Here is a 13,009-nt window from a genome sequence, read left to right on the forward strand (position 1 = left end):
AGTGCTAGGGTAAAAATAAGAAAATGAGATTGATCTAGGTTTTATCAGATTGTGGTCGACTGGTTGGCGGTAGTTCTCGGCACTTGTTAAACTAACAGAATAAATATAGAAATTTATATGGAACATCTCATTTCCACAATCTCATAAGAATATAGAAACACATAACTTAACGAAATTCAAATACATGTTTAAGTACCATTAGTTCTTACAAGCAAAAATCATGACAGATCAACATAAATACTGTTCCATGATGGAATTGTTGGGTGTCTTTCTCAAGGTAAAGGGCGGGAAAAACATTGCTCCTCTCAGATGGGGTTAATTTTGTCTTTTAACCCTCTTTGTGGGCCTCACGTACTTGCCACGTCACCAAGATGACGGAGAAGTTGAAAAAAACTGACGGAAGTACTTCAATGATAGCAATACTAGAGTCTGGGTATCACATTGGTACGATTAAGAGTTGAGGTATCACATTGGTAGGTACACCAGAGTTGAGGGACTGTTGGTGAAAAAAACTCTAAAGAATAAGCAACATAATCTAATTAATCAGCCGCGTGATTCGGTTGTGTGCTAGCTGACCAGCTAAGGAAAGAGAGAGGATGAGGAGCAAGAAGCTAATCAGGAAAAGAATCGGAGTTGGCTCAACTACGTACAAGAAACATTTGTCGATCACTACAATGCCTTGTACTTTCAAACCTGTTTCACTAATAATTAAGATCATTTTCCCATAATTTCCCATACCGAGTAATTATTCCCTGTACCTAGAACATCACGTGGCACTACCATGTGGTGTACCCGGCTAATCATATAACTCAAATTTATGTGGGGACCAACAACATGATAAGAGCACAAAATGCTACGTTTATAATGTATTTTCGACCCTATTTAGCTATGTAATTCCTTTAACAATATTCATATTAACTAAGTTTTTGTTTTTAGGTCATAAATAAGCTGAGGAGCCCAAAAGAGACGAAATAGGAGAAATCTTGAAGGAAAATGTATCCATGTCTTGTAAGGAAAGAAATCAGAAAATATGTCAGAAATTATCAATCAACTTCGACAAAAGAATGTGATCAGCTCACAACGATCTAGGAGATGTGTCATATATCAATAGAAAGCTACAAGAGTCTACCTTCCGGAAATTTTTACGGATTGTCAATACATATTTTGGAGAAGAAGTTATGACCGTTTGAGTGGCCGAAGGTCAGTCTGCCCGAATTTCTTATTTGGACCGAAACTTCTATTTTGAGGCCCAGACCATATTGGCAAGCCCATAGACGAGTTTTGAGGGTTTCATAACCCTAATCATAGCAGAAAAGAAGAGGGGACGTGAAAATTGGAGGAGGCCAGCGATCTCACATCATCAGAACCTCCATTGTTGCGGACTCGCACAAGGAAGCCGCCAAGCCATCATTGATCTCTTCATCTATCATCCACGGTTTACCTTTCCTTTGTCATCTTTTATTCTCCTTGTGTGATTTTGCAGCCATGTGTGACTGAATTCTCTTAGTTAGAGGCAAGGTTTGAAGCCCCATGAATATTTTAGATATTGTTTTGAACCTTAGTTTTGAATTATTAAGTCTTTCAAATTGTTTATTTGGTTTTGGTTTATGGAGAACTTTTGCTTGTTTATGTTCATGTATGCGCAACATAGAACATTTTGAACTTGTGAGTGGGGGTAGAAATAAGTTGATTAATCTCCTAAAAGGTTAAGAGTCTGTTTCAAAGTAGTGAAACCTATAGGACAATAGGTGAAACCAAATAAAAAGGATTGAATGCTAGGTAGGCGTTCCACACTAGTTTTGCATACTTGTTCAATCAAACTTTCATTGATCTTAATGCTTAGAATAATTTGTTGATAGGATAGAGTCTATACCTTGATTGATTACTCTAAAGACTTGGTAACGGTGCATTCATCTTGCTTTAGTAATTAAGAGAAGTAATTAATAAAGACTTATGCAGTGCGTTCAGGGTTTGTTCTTGATTGATACCGATTTGTGATTTAATGATTGAAGTTTTGGTTGTTAACATGTCTTGAAACATACTTGGTGGTGGATTTCTAAGTCTCTAACGTCTCATCCATCTAATCTTTTATGCTTTTTTTTGTTTTTTTGTTTTCTCTTGTTTATAATCATAAAACCCCATATCTCTAATACTATCATCTTTTTTGTTTTCTCTTGTTTTGTAATTAATGTAATTGTAAAGGTACTCTCAATCCTTGCTTTTATAATGATACCCTTATTTGCTACATACTACAATTGACATAAAAATTGTTTTTAATTGAAATGCTCGGTTTCGGTTGCTATCACAAGAAGTGAAAAAAAAGGAGTAAAAATAATTAAATACATCAACAAGAAATAAGGATAAAACACTTAAACCAATGAGATTAAAATGAAACATAAAACACATGATGTTCTGGGTACAAATAATAATTTCTCATATATACCAACATACGTACTTTTTTCATGGTCAGCTAGAGCCCGTGAGATATAATTCTGATGTGCTACTACTACCTCAGTCTCTGGCTCTCAACTGACATGAGGTCCCTATCATTTATGTTTCTTTCGGTGTGGGCCTTGGGTTCTTTTTTATTTCTTTTGGTTTGGCCCTTGGGTTTGGGAACAAGACACTCGCATTTATGTAATTCTTATGGTTTTGAATTGAATTAAAGATTATATAAATGTATATGTTTATACATATATAATAAGAAAAAGATGTTAATAACAAAATTAAAGGGGACAAATGATTATATTTCTTCTCAATTGCTTCTCCGGCTACTCAAAGAAAAAATGTCTTCATTTTCGATTATTTTAGATCGTCTTTGGAGAAAAAAAAATTAAAAGGGGCTAATTTTTTTTTTCTGCACCGAGTCTTAAATCCCTTAGGACCGACCCTGACTCTTTTTACAGCCTTTTCTCATTGGAACGCCCATCAGTTCAATTATTCAAATTTTACATTATTTGTACCTCATGAAAGTAACTTACTTTTGTCTTTGGTGGAGTCTAATTATCGTACTGAAGCCAAATAAAGCTTGGCCTAAGTGTACGTGATATCATGAGCAAGGATAAAAATCATAAAATCCTCGACATATTTGAAACCCAAAGGCAATTTAAATTAAAGCCTGACCTACTGTAGCCAAATAAGCCAATGCTATGAAGACAAATTTGAAGTCTTATTACTAACTCGATCTGGTTTAATTTGTTTTATAAATTAAGCAAGCTATACATTTCTCGTATTATAACTTCAGAATGGGAATTGTTAGATTAATTCATTGTAAGAGATACACCCTAGCTAGCTACTGTATATATTCAAAGGTATAAGAAATTCTAATTGCTCCAGAATTCAAAATCTTCAATATACTCCCGACGTTATAGAATTACAATACATATGTCCTTGAATTTTTAATTAAGTGTGTACATATATTCAATCGTTTGAATTCAATAGAGAAACAAAGTTTTCATGAAGAGCAATGAGAGAGGAGACAGATTAACTGTAAAATGAATTAAGTTAATTTGCACATGCAGTAAATTTAATAACTCGACGATGTAGATTCTAGATTTACTATACATCCTCTCATTACTAATTTACATGGCAGCAACGTTTCCTTCAATTCGCTCGACGACGGTCTCTATCTTCTTGACAGTAACCAATGTCTCTCTGAGATCCCTTGTTTTCTGAAGTTCGAGCAAACGCAAGAGTACGTGAAGCGATTGATCCAGTTGAAGGAGTTGGTTGCTGTACTTGTACTTTTTGCTCAAACTCCAGGCACCAACCTTGGAACACTTCAGAACCAGAATCGCGCCCTCCTCTATTTGCAAATTCATTTGCTGAAGTGCGTCTTCCTCCTCCATTGGTTGATTCTTCAACACCTTGTTGTATTCTGTTATCTCCTGGATCACTGGTTTCAGACACTCCAGCGTCGATTTCACATCTCTCACCTGGACCTTGAACATGATCATCTTCTCCGTCAATTCTATAATTCCATCAATTAGCAGCATGATTAGAACAACAGTACGTATGAGCTTGGGCTAGATCGAGTCAGGGGGTAATTAATCAAGACTAGTTTAGATGGAAAACTGAGGAGTGAAGAGAGAACTGGGATGTGAATTGGTGATATACGTATCGGACAAGGGAGCTTCATAGAAGTAGAAGAGAAAGTTATCCGAAGCCGTTTGGAGCGTGTGACATATGCGGCGTTGACTTAGACTATTATAACAAGTGCAAGCTAGTCACAAAAACAAAAAAGAGTTTTGATTAGTGGGGTCGTTATTTCTCTTCAGGTTCCCCGCCGCTCTGCCCAGCTGGGAAATTATTATCTAAGTTTAAATTTATTATCTAAGAGCATCTCCAGCTGGGAAATTATTATTAATACACTCTAACTCTGTTCATATTCCCCAATTCATAGACCAAGACAAACGCGTTCAAAGTTCAAACCATGACTATACACAAGGAGACAAACAGAGATTCTATCTAATATCTATTTCATCGATGCCATTAAATCTGTAAATCTGCAGCCCTCACCTTATTACCCATCTGCAAATCTAATTCTTCTCACCAGATTTGTCACACTCATCATCCAAAAATTACCAATTCCCAATTGCAACAGCAAAACCCAATCTCCTGGGCCTAACAATCAGCTGCTATTTCTATTTCCCTCACTTCGGAAACCACCTACTTCATTTGTTCTGCCTCTCTCCTCATCCCGGATTGACGTCGTTGGCGACTCTGCTATTCACACCCTGGCCCTCCCAAATGATCAAACCTTTCCTCTGAATCTCTCATATCCTTCCTGATAGCATCGTCGAACTTGAACTGCAGCGAAGGATAGAAAATTTCATCAAAATTTTATACCTGGGTTCAGAAGAAAAAATCAACCCAGAAAAAGAATTGAAACCTTCAGTTGGTTGCTTTTGTCTTTTTTGTTTGTGGAACAATAACCGAGACTAGACGGTGTTAGTCTGATTTTAGTTAGTGGCCTATGTCAAAATGACATTGCAGGCACAGGGTTGGCACACAGTATTTAGGTACAGGTGATTTGAATCCCCCGCGACACTGCTTGTCTTATATTCTTTTAATCTTATTGGTCTAAGTATTTTATTTTTATTTCTGATTGGTATATTTAATTACATTTTTTTTCCATCCTCTGTTGGTCCCTATATAAATCTGAGTTATATGATTAGCCTGATACACTACATCACTGACGGATCCAGCCATGGCTTAAGCCTAGATGAAACTTTTGAGGTTAAAAAAAATTATTTCGTATAAACATAATTAAATTGGTACCAAAATTTTCTAAGATCAGGCTTTTGGAGCAGCTGTCTTGAACTTAATAAGCTTATTTTTAAGTATGTAATAGACAATATCTGTACGATATATATTAGAAAGCTAAGCTTGATTAAGCATCAAGCCAACTGAAACTTATTGGAGAATGTCTCTGTGATCATGACTAAAATGGTTTTTCTTTGGGTACATTTCAATTATTTCAAAATAAATTATATCGCTACCAGAATGATATCGTTTTGGTAACCAGTTAAGGTTTTAGATTATTGTTGAGACTCATCCGTAACTTTCAATTCCTAAAATTTCAAATTCTCAATTGCCGACTACTCGAGTCGATCGTCTTTCCATTTCCCAATCCCTTAATTTGTAAGGTTTAGTTAGCTTTTTCACAAAAATGTTTAGTTGACTTTTCTCACAAAATTTTGGGCCTTGATTAAAGATTTTGAAGCTTTACGGCCTTATTTTGAAGGTTTAGTTAGTTTTTTCACGAAAATTTCTCACACTGTCGAGATTTATTTGATTTCTTTTGTTACATTTAGCCTAGGTAACAATTTCATCATGGATCCGCCACTGCACCACATGGCAATGCCACGTGGTGTTCCGGGTATATGGAATAATTACTCCAGCAAATCAAAGTAGTGAGATAGGTGGCCAATGGCGGCTTTTAGAGATTATATTTTATGAATTAAATCAATTAATTATAAATTTCTTTCAAAATTCCTTCATATTTTCTTTGCTCAACCTCAACCTGTGAATGTTACCCTATGTACATAACAATTCGGTTAGATAAGCTAGGAAACATCTAAGACATCTGGAATTTTCAATGTCAAAGAACCTCAACAAGACCTTAATTATTAGTCTTAGCAATACCATAAGTATGTAGAATTATGTCCTAAATTTAACTATTACATCGGCTACAATAGGGATCGTCAAAAAGCCCGGCCGGGCCACAATCATGTTTTTTTAAAGACACGTCTACAACACACGTCTCTCTAAGAATGTCTAAAAGAGCTAAGCGAATTGGTGAAGCAGGAGTCCTGGTAGCGGAAGCTTATGCTCTCAGGGAAGACCCGCACAAAATTCATTTTCACCTCACAAAATGTTTCAATGTACTCTCTTAATATGGTCGGACAACAATTCATTGGAGAATCAAGACGCTTGTGAAGGATATTCTCAATCTATTACTCACTGTGATTCAATTATTCTATATTACGTTTATCGTGAACTCGTGAAGCTAACTTTGTCACGGATTGTTTTACAGACTTAACTCGTTCTACTCTGTAACCAGCTGTTTGGTTTCACTGTCATCCCCTTTCTATATCCCTATCATTCCATTTAAATAAGATGAGAATAGGTATAGATCGTGACTTTATTTGTTAGTTTTGTCTTTTGTTTTGATGTATAAAAAAAAGTGTCTTATTTTCCCCGTGGTTTTAACTTTCAAATTTTAGACCTCCTAACGCACTAGACGCTCCCTATTTTCCAGAGCTGAGCAAACCGAGCCTAGGGCTTCATGTAGCAAGACAGTGACGGCTGCTTGTTCTCTTATGAAATCTCTGATGTTCTTCTCCTTAGTGTGAGGTAAAAATAGGTTTGTGGTCAATGGCAGGCGTTTGAAGGTGTTTTGGTGGGAGAAGAAGCACAACATTTTGTTTAAACCGGTGATTGTACGAGGCCTTTACGTGGTTTGGGTTGGTAAACTACGATTGTGGCTTGTGTGATAGGCGTTGAGGGGCAGCGATATAAGGGTGTGCACGCGGGTTGGCGTCTTTGTGACTGAGTGGAAGTGGTGGATAGATCCGAACGGTTTTGTGCAAAGGGCGGCTCAGGTTTTAGGAGGCCAAACTGATGGTTGAAGGTTATGGTGACGGCTGCTGGTTCTCTTATGCAATCTCTGACGTTCTTCTCCATAGTGTGAGGTAAAAATAGGTTTGTGGTCAATGGTAGGCGTTTGAAGGTGTTTTGGTGGGAGAAGAAGCATAACATTTTGTCCAAACCGGTGACTGTACGAGGCCTTTGTTGGAACTTGTGTGGTATTTATCCCACATTGAAGAAGAATTAAATGTGTGAGTCTTTATATGGAAACACCCATGTGACTCATTAAATGTATGATAGGCCTAATATGGGCTTGGTGGGCTTTCTATTTGGTTTCCAATAGAAATAAATATATATATATATATATTAATATATATATATATATTTAATAAAAGTCAAAGATTGGGCCTTGGGCTCTGTTGGTTAAATCCGAATTTAATTTTTTAGAAATTAATATTATTTAATTTAATTATTAAATTTGGATAAATATCAAAAGACGTAATTGTCCAAACAGTTACAATTATCCGAGCAGTTGTGTCTGTCCGAACAGTTATACCTGTTCAAATTGACTTTTATATAAAGATGACTTCTGTCGTTGTTTTGATCATCGAATCATTCTTCTTCTTCCTCCCCAAAAACTATTTCTTCTGAAGCATAAAGTAAATTCGCCAGGGATTCGCCAGGGTCAAGTTCTTGTGCAAGAACTTGAACCAGATAGTTGTATCCTCTAGATAGACGTCCGAAACTGCAGTACAAGTGGGGACGAATTTCTGTCTTAGGTCACTGCAAGGCAGACCTCTATCTAATCAATCAAGTTAGTGTTGTTCGTTTTATTTCGTTGTTATTTTCAATTTCATTTTGATTTCGTTGATATATATATACTGTTTTTGAACGAATATTGGATTGGTTCTAACAATCTAAGACAGAAATTCTCTATTGTGTAGAGATGGATCAATATGTGTCTGTTCTGAAAAATCATGTTGAGAGACCCGAGAAATTCAAGGGGTCGGATTTCAAACGCTGGCAACAGAAGATGTTGTTCTATTTAACAACACTTCATGTGGCAAATGTTCTCACTGCCGAGGCTCCAAAGGCTCTGCCGGAAGGAGAAGGGGAGAATGCTCCAACGGATGCTCAAAGGGCCGAAAATTTGAAGGCTATTGAGACTTGGAACAACAATGAGTATAGTTGCAGAAACTACATCCTCAATGCCTTGGACGATTCCTTGTATGATATATATTCTACCTTCAAGACGGCAAGGGAATTGTGGGAATCATTGGAGAACAAGTACAAGACTGAAGTTGCTTGTTCCAAGAAGTTTGTCATTGGCAAGTTTCAAGATGAGCGATGCCAAGTCTGTTGTCAAGCAAGTGGAGGAACTCCAAGTCATTGTTCATGAGTTAGATGTGGAAGGTATGGGTTTTAACCCGAATTTCCTTGTTGGTTCTATTATTGAGAAGTTACCTCCTTCATGGAAAGATTTCAAAATATATCTGAAACATCTAACCGAGGATATGAATTTTGAGCAATTGGTTCTTAAACTTCGAGTTGAAGAGGATAACCGGAAGAATGAAAGGGCTGATGCTATTTCCTTGGAGCCAACTGCAAATATGGTTGGAGGAAGTCCATCAAAGGCCAAGTTTAAGAAAAATAAAGGCAAAGGTGTTGCTGCCAAGCCTCTTTTTATTGCTGGAAAGAACCTTCTCTCCTCACAAAAGTCCAAAGCATTCAAGAAGCCACAAATTGGAGGCTGCTGGGTGTGTGGAAAACCAGGGCATAGAGCAAAGGAGTGTCGCCTTAAGAAAGATCATGGAGGTGCTGGAGGTTCTGGAAATTCCAACCAAGCAAACCTTGCTGAGTCTGAAAATCAATTCATTGGAGTGATTGAAGCAAATCTGGTTACCAATGTTGTTGATTGGTGGGTTGATACTGGTGCTACAAGGCATGTATGCTCTTCAAAGGAGATGTTCTCTTCATACCAACCAATCAACGATGGAGAATCATTGTTCATGGGGAATGCCACTACTGCAAAGGTGGAAGGAAAAGGGAAGGTGATTCTGAAACTCACTTATGGGAAAGATCTTGTACTTACTAATGTGTTACATGTGCCTGAAATTTGTAAGAATCTAGTTTCTGGTCTTGTTTTAAGCAACAAAGATTCAAACTTGTATTCGAATCAGACAAATTTGTTCTCACCAAGGGTGGGATGTATGTACGTAGGAAAGGGTTACCTCTATGAAGGGCTCTTTAAGCTTAATGTTATACCTACTATGGATGATGGTATTATTAATAATAATAATGCAGGCACTAGCACTGCTTCTATGTACATGGTTGAGTCTTCTTCCTTATGGCATTCTAGATTAGGCCATGTTAATTTCCGTTCTTTACAAAGAATGATAAAATTAGGCATGCTGCCAAAGTGTTCTATGAACAAATTGACTAAGTGTGAGATCTGTATAGAATCTAAATATGCAGGTCATCCTCATAAATCTGTGGAGAAATCCAATAAAGTACTTAGTTTAATTCATAGTGATTTGTGTGATTACAAAGCAACTCCATCACGTGGAGGAAAGAACTATTATATATTATTTATTGATGATTGCAGTAAATATTGTTATGTATATTTGATACATACCAAGGATGAGGCTTTAAACATGTTTAAAACATACAAAGCCGAGGTTGAGAATCAACTTGAGAAAAGAATAAAAATTCTAAGGTCTGATAGAGGAGGAGAATACGAATCCAATGACTTTGCTGAATTTTGTTCTGCTCATGGTATTGTGCATCAAACTACAGCCCCATATATTCCACAACAAAATGGAGTTGCCGAAAGGAAGAATAGAACATTGAAGAACATGATAAATTCAATGTTAATTACTTCGGGAGCACCACATAGCTTGTGGGGTGAGGCTTGTATTACTACAAATATGATATTAAATAGAATTCCTCATAAACAAAGTGATCAATCTCCTTATGAGTTATGGAAAGGACGATTGCCTACTTTTAAAATGATGAAAGTGTGGGGTTGTCTTGCTAAAGTTCAAGTTCCTTTACCAAAGAGGACTAAACTTGGACCAAAAACAATAGATTGCATATATATTGGCCCTACCAAGAATAGTGCAGCTTATAAGTTTTTGGTTTACCAGTTTGATGTGGAGGATGTGAACAAAAACACAATCATGGAATCTGCCGAAGCAGAATTTTTTGAGAATATATTTCCTTATAAGGATAAAGAGGATAAAGAGAAAGAGAAATCTAATCCAAGGAAAAGAACGTATAATGATACGTTGTCTCAAAATGAATTAAACAAAAGTACTGACACTGATGAAAACAATACTTCTGCGGTTCAAGAAGCAACTCTAGAACCAAGAAGAAGTAAACGTGGAAAAATAGCCAAAGATTTTGGACCTGACTATATGACCTTTGCTATTGAAGAAGAACCTCAAACATATAAAGCTGCCATGGAATCATCGGAAACACCTTATTGGAAAGAAGCTATTCAAAGTGAAGTAGAATCCATTATGCAAAATAATACATGGAAATTGGTTGATTTACCTCCGGGACATAAACCAATAGGCCATAAATGGATTTTCAAAAGGAAATTGAGACCTGATGATACCATAGAGAAATACAAGACTCGTATAGTAGCCAAAGGGTATCGTCAAAAGGAAGATGTAGACTTCTTTGACACTTATTCGCCGATGACAAGAATTACGTCTATAAGGACGTTAATGACAATAGCGGCTGTTCACAATTTGGAAATACACCAAATGGATGTGAAAACCGCATTCTTAAATGGTGAATTAGATGAAGAAATATACATGCACCAACCTGAAGGGTTTGTTGTTAAAGGTCAAGAGAATAAGGTGTGTAAATTGGTTAAGTCCCTTTACGGCCTTAAGCAAGCTCCAAAGCAATGGCATGAGAAGTTTGATAATACACTTTTATCAAATGGTTTCAAATAAATGAATGTGATAAATGTGTTTATGTTAAACAATGTAGAAATGCATGTGTTATTATATGTTTATATGTGGATGATATGCTTATTATGGGAATGAATATGGATGTAATTAATCAAACCAAGGAAATGTTGCACTCCTCTTTTGATATGAAAGATATGGGAGTAGCAGATGTCATTCTTGGTATTCGAATTCAAAGGAATTTAGATGGTTACATAGTTACTCAATCCCATTATGTGGAGAAGGTCCTTAGAAAATTTGGACATTATAATGATAGGTCGGTTGTTACTCCATTTGATCCCTCTAGTCACCTTAAGAAGAATCAAGGAGAAAGTGTGTCTCAATTGGAGTATACTCAAGTTCTTGGAAGCTTGATGTACATAATGAATTGTACACGATCAGATTTAACATATAGTGTGAGTAGACTTAGTCGTTACTCATACAATCCCGGGAAAGATCATTGGGATGCACTAGTGAGAGTGCTCCGATATCTAAAACATACAATGAATTATGGATTGCATTATACAAAATATCCTCCCGTATTAGAAGGATATTGTGATGCTAATTGGATTTCCAATCATTCGGAAAGTAAGTCCACAAGTGGTTATGTATTTACCCTTGGAGGTGCAGCCGTATATTGGAAATCATCAAAGCAAACAGTGAATACACGATCGACTATGGAAGTCGAGTTTGTAGCCTTAGATAAAGTCGCCGAAGAAGCGGAATGGCTCAAAAACTTCCTAGAGGGTATTCCATTGTGGCCAAAGCCTGTTACTGCCATTTGCATACATTGTGATAGTATGGCTGCTCTTACAAGAGCGAAGAACCAAATCTACAATGGCAAATTGAGGCATATAAGGCGTCGTCACAAGACAATACGAGGCTTGCTCAAGAATGGAATTATTTCCATCGACTATGTAAAGTCCAAGGAGAATATAGCAGATCCTTTGACAAAAGGCCTAAATAGAGAGCAAGTAGTATTTACATCGAGGGGAATGGGCTTAAAGCCAATACAATGAGTCATTACTTGACGGAAACCTAACCTAGCAACATTGGAGATCTCATGGTCTAGGTTCAATAGGCAAACTAGTTGGGGAAGACTCAAAGAGCATCAACACACATATATATGCTCATTCCTATGATGATTTTAAGTGTGTTTTTCCATTGACGATTAAGGGTTGGATATTTATTTATTCTTAATAATGCTAATAGCTTTTAAAGTGGAATAGTACGGACTATTCTTGATTGGCATTACCTATATGAGATTGATGTGGGGTCGCATCTTTGAGAACCGAGATGGCTACGTTCTCTAAAATTCTCATGAAGAAGGATTTGTTCAAGACCGAAATGAACACAACCGTAAAAATTGAATTATGTATAGATGTGATATGTGTGATATTTGTTGTTTCGATTTACTACAAAATGTGGTTAGTTCAAGACTAAAGTTCACTACCCACAAAGTAAGTCCGATAAGTACTCACTACGAAAGGTTCAAGTTCAAAAGACACCTTTTTCGATGCATATCATATTTAGATTCTTGGAAATAGTAAAATAAGTTCCTCTCATTATCTTATTTTCTATTCAAATATGAGGTATTCTTAGAGTTTGAATAGAAAATGTGGGGTATTGTTGGAACTTGTGTGGTATTTATCCCACATTGAAGAAGAATTAAATGTGTGAGTCTTTATATGTAAACACCCATGTGACTCATTAAATAGATGATAAACCTAATATGGGCTTGGTGGGCTTTCTATTGGGTTTCCAATAGAAATAAATATATATATTAATATATATATATATATATATATATTTAATAAAGGAAAAATTCAGTTTACTACCCTGAACTTTAGGTCTAAAATCAGTTTGATACCTCTATTTTTTTTTAATCAGTTTCATACCTAAACTTTCAAAATGACATCAATCTCGACCAAAATGACTAAAATAGCCCTGGTTAATCT

Source organism: Fragaria vesca, linkage group LG5, assembly GCF_000184155.1.
Source record: "Fragaria vesca subsp. vesca linkage group LG5, FraVesHawaii_1.0, whole genome shotgun sequence".
Lineage (NCBI taxonomy): Eukaryota > Viridiplantae > Streptophyta > Magnoliopsida > Rosales > Rosaceae > Fragaria > Fragaria vesca.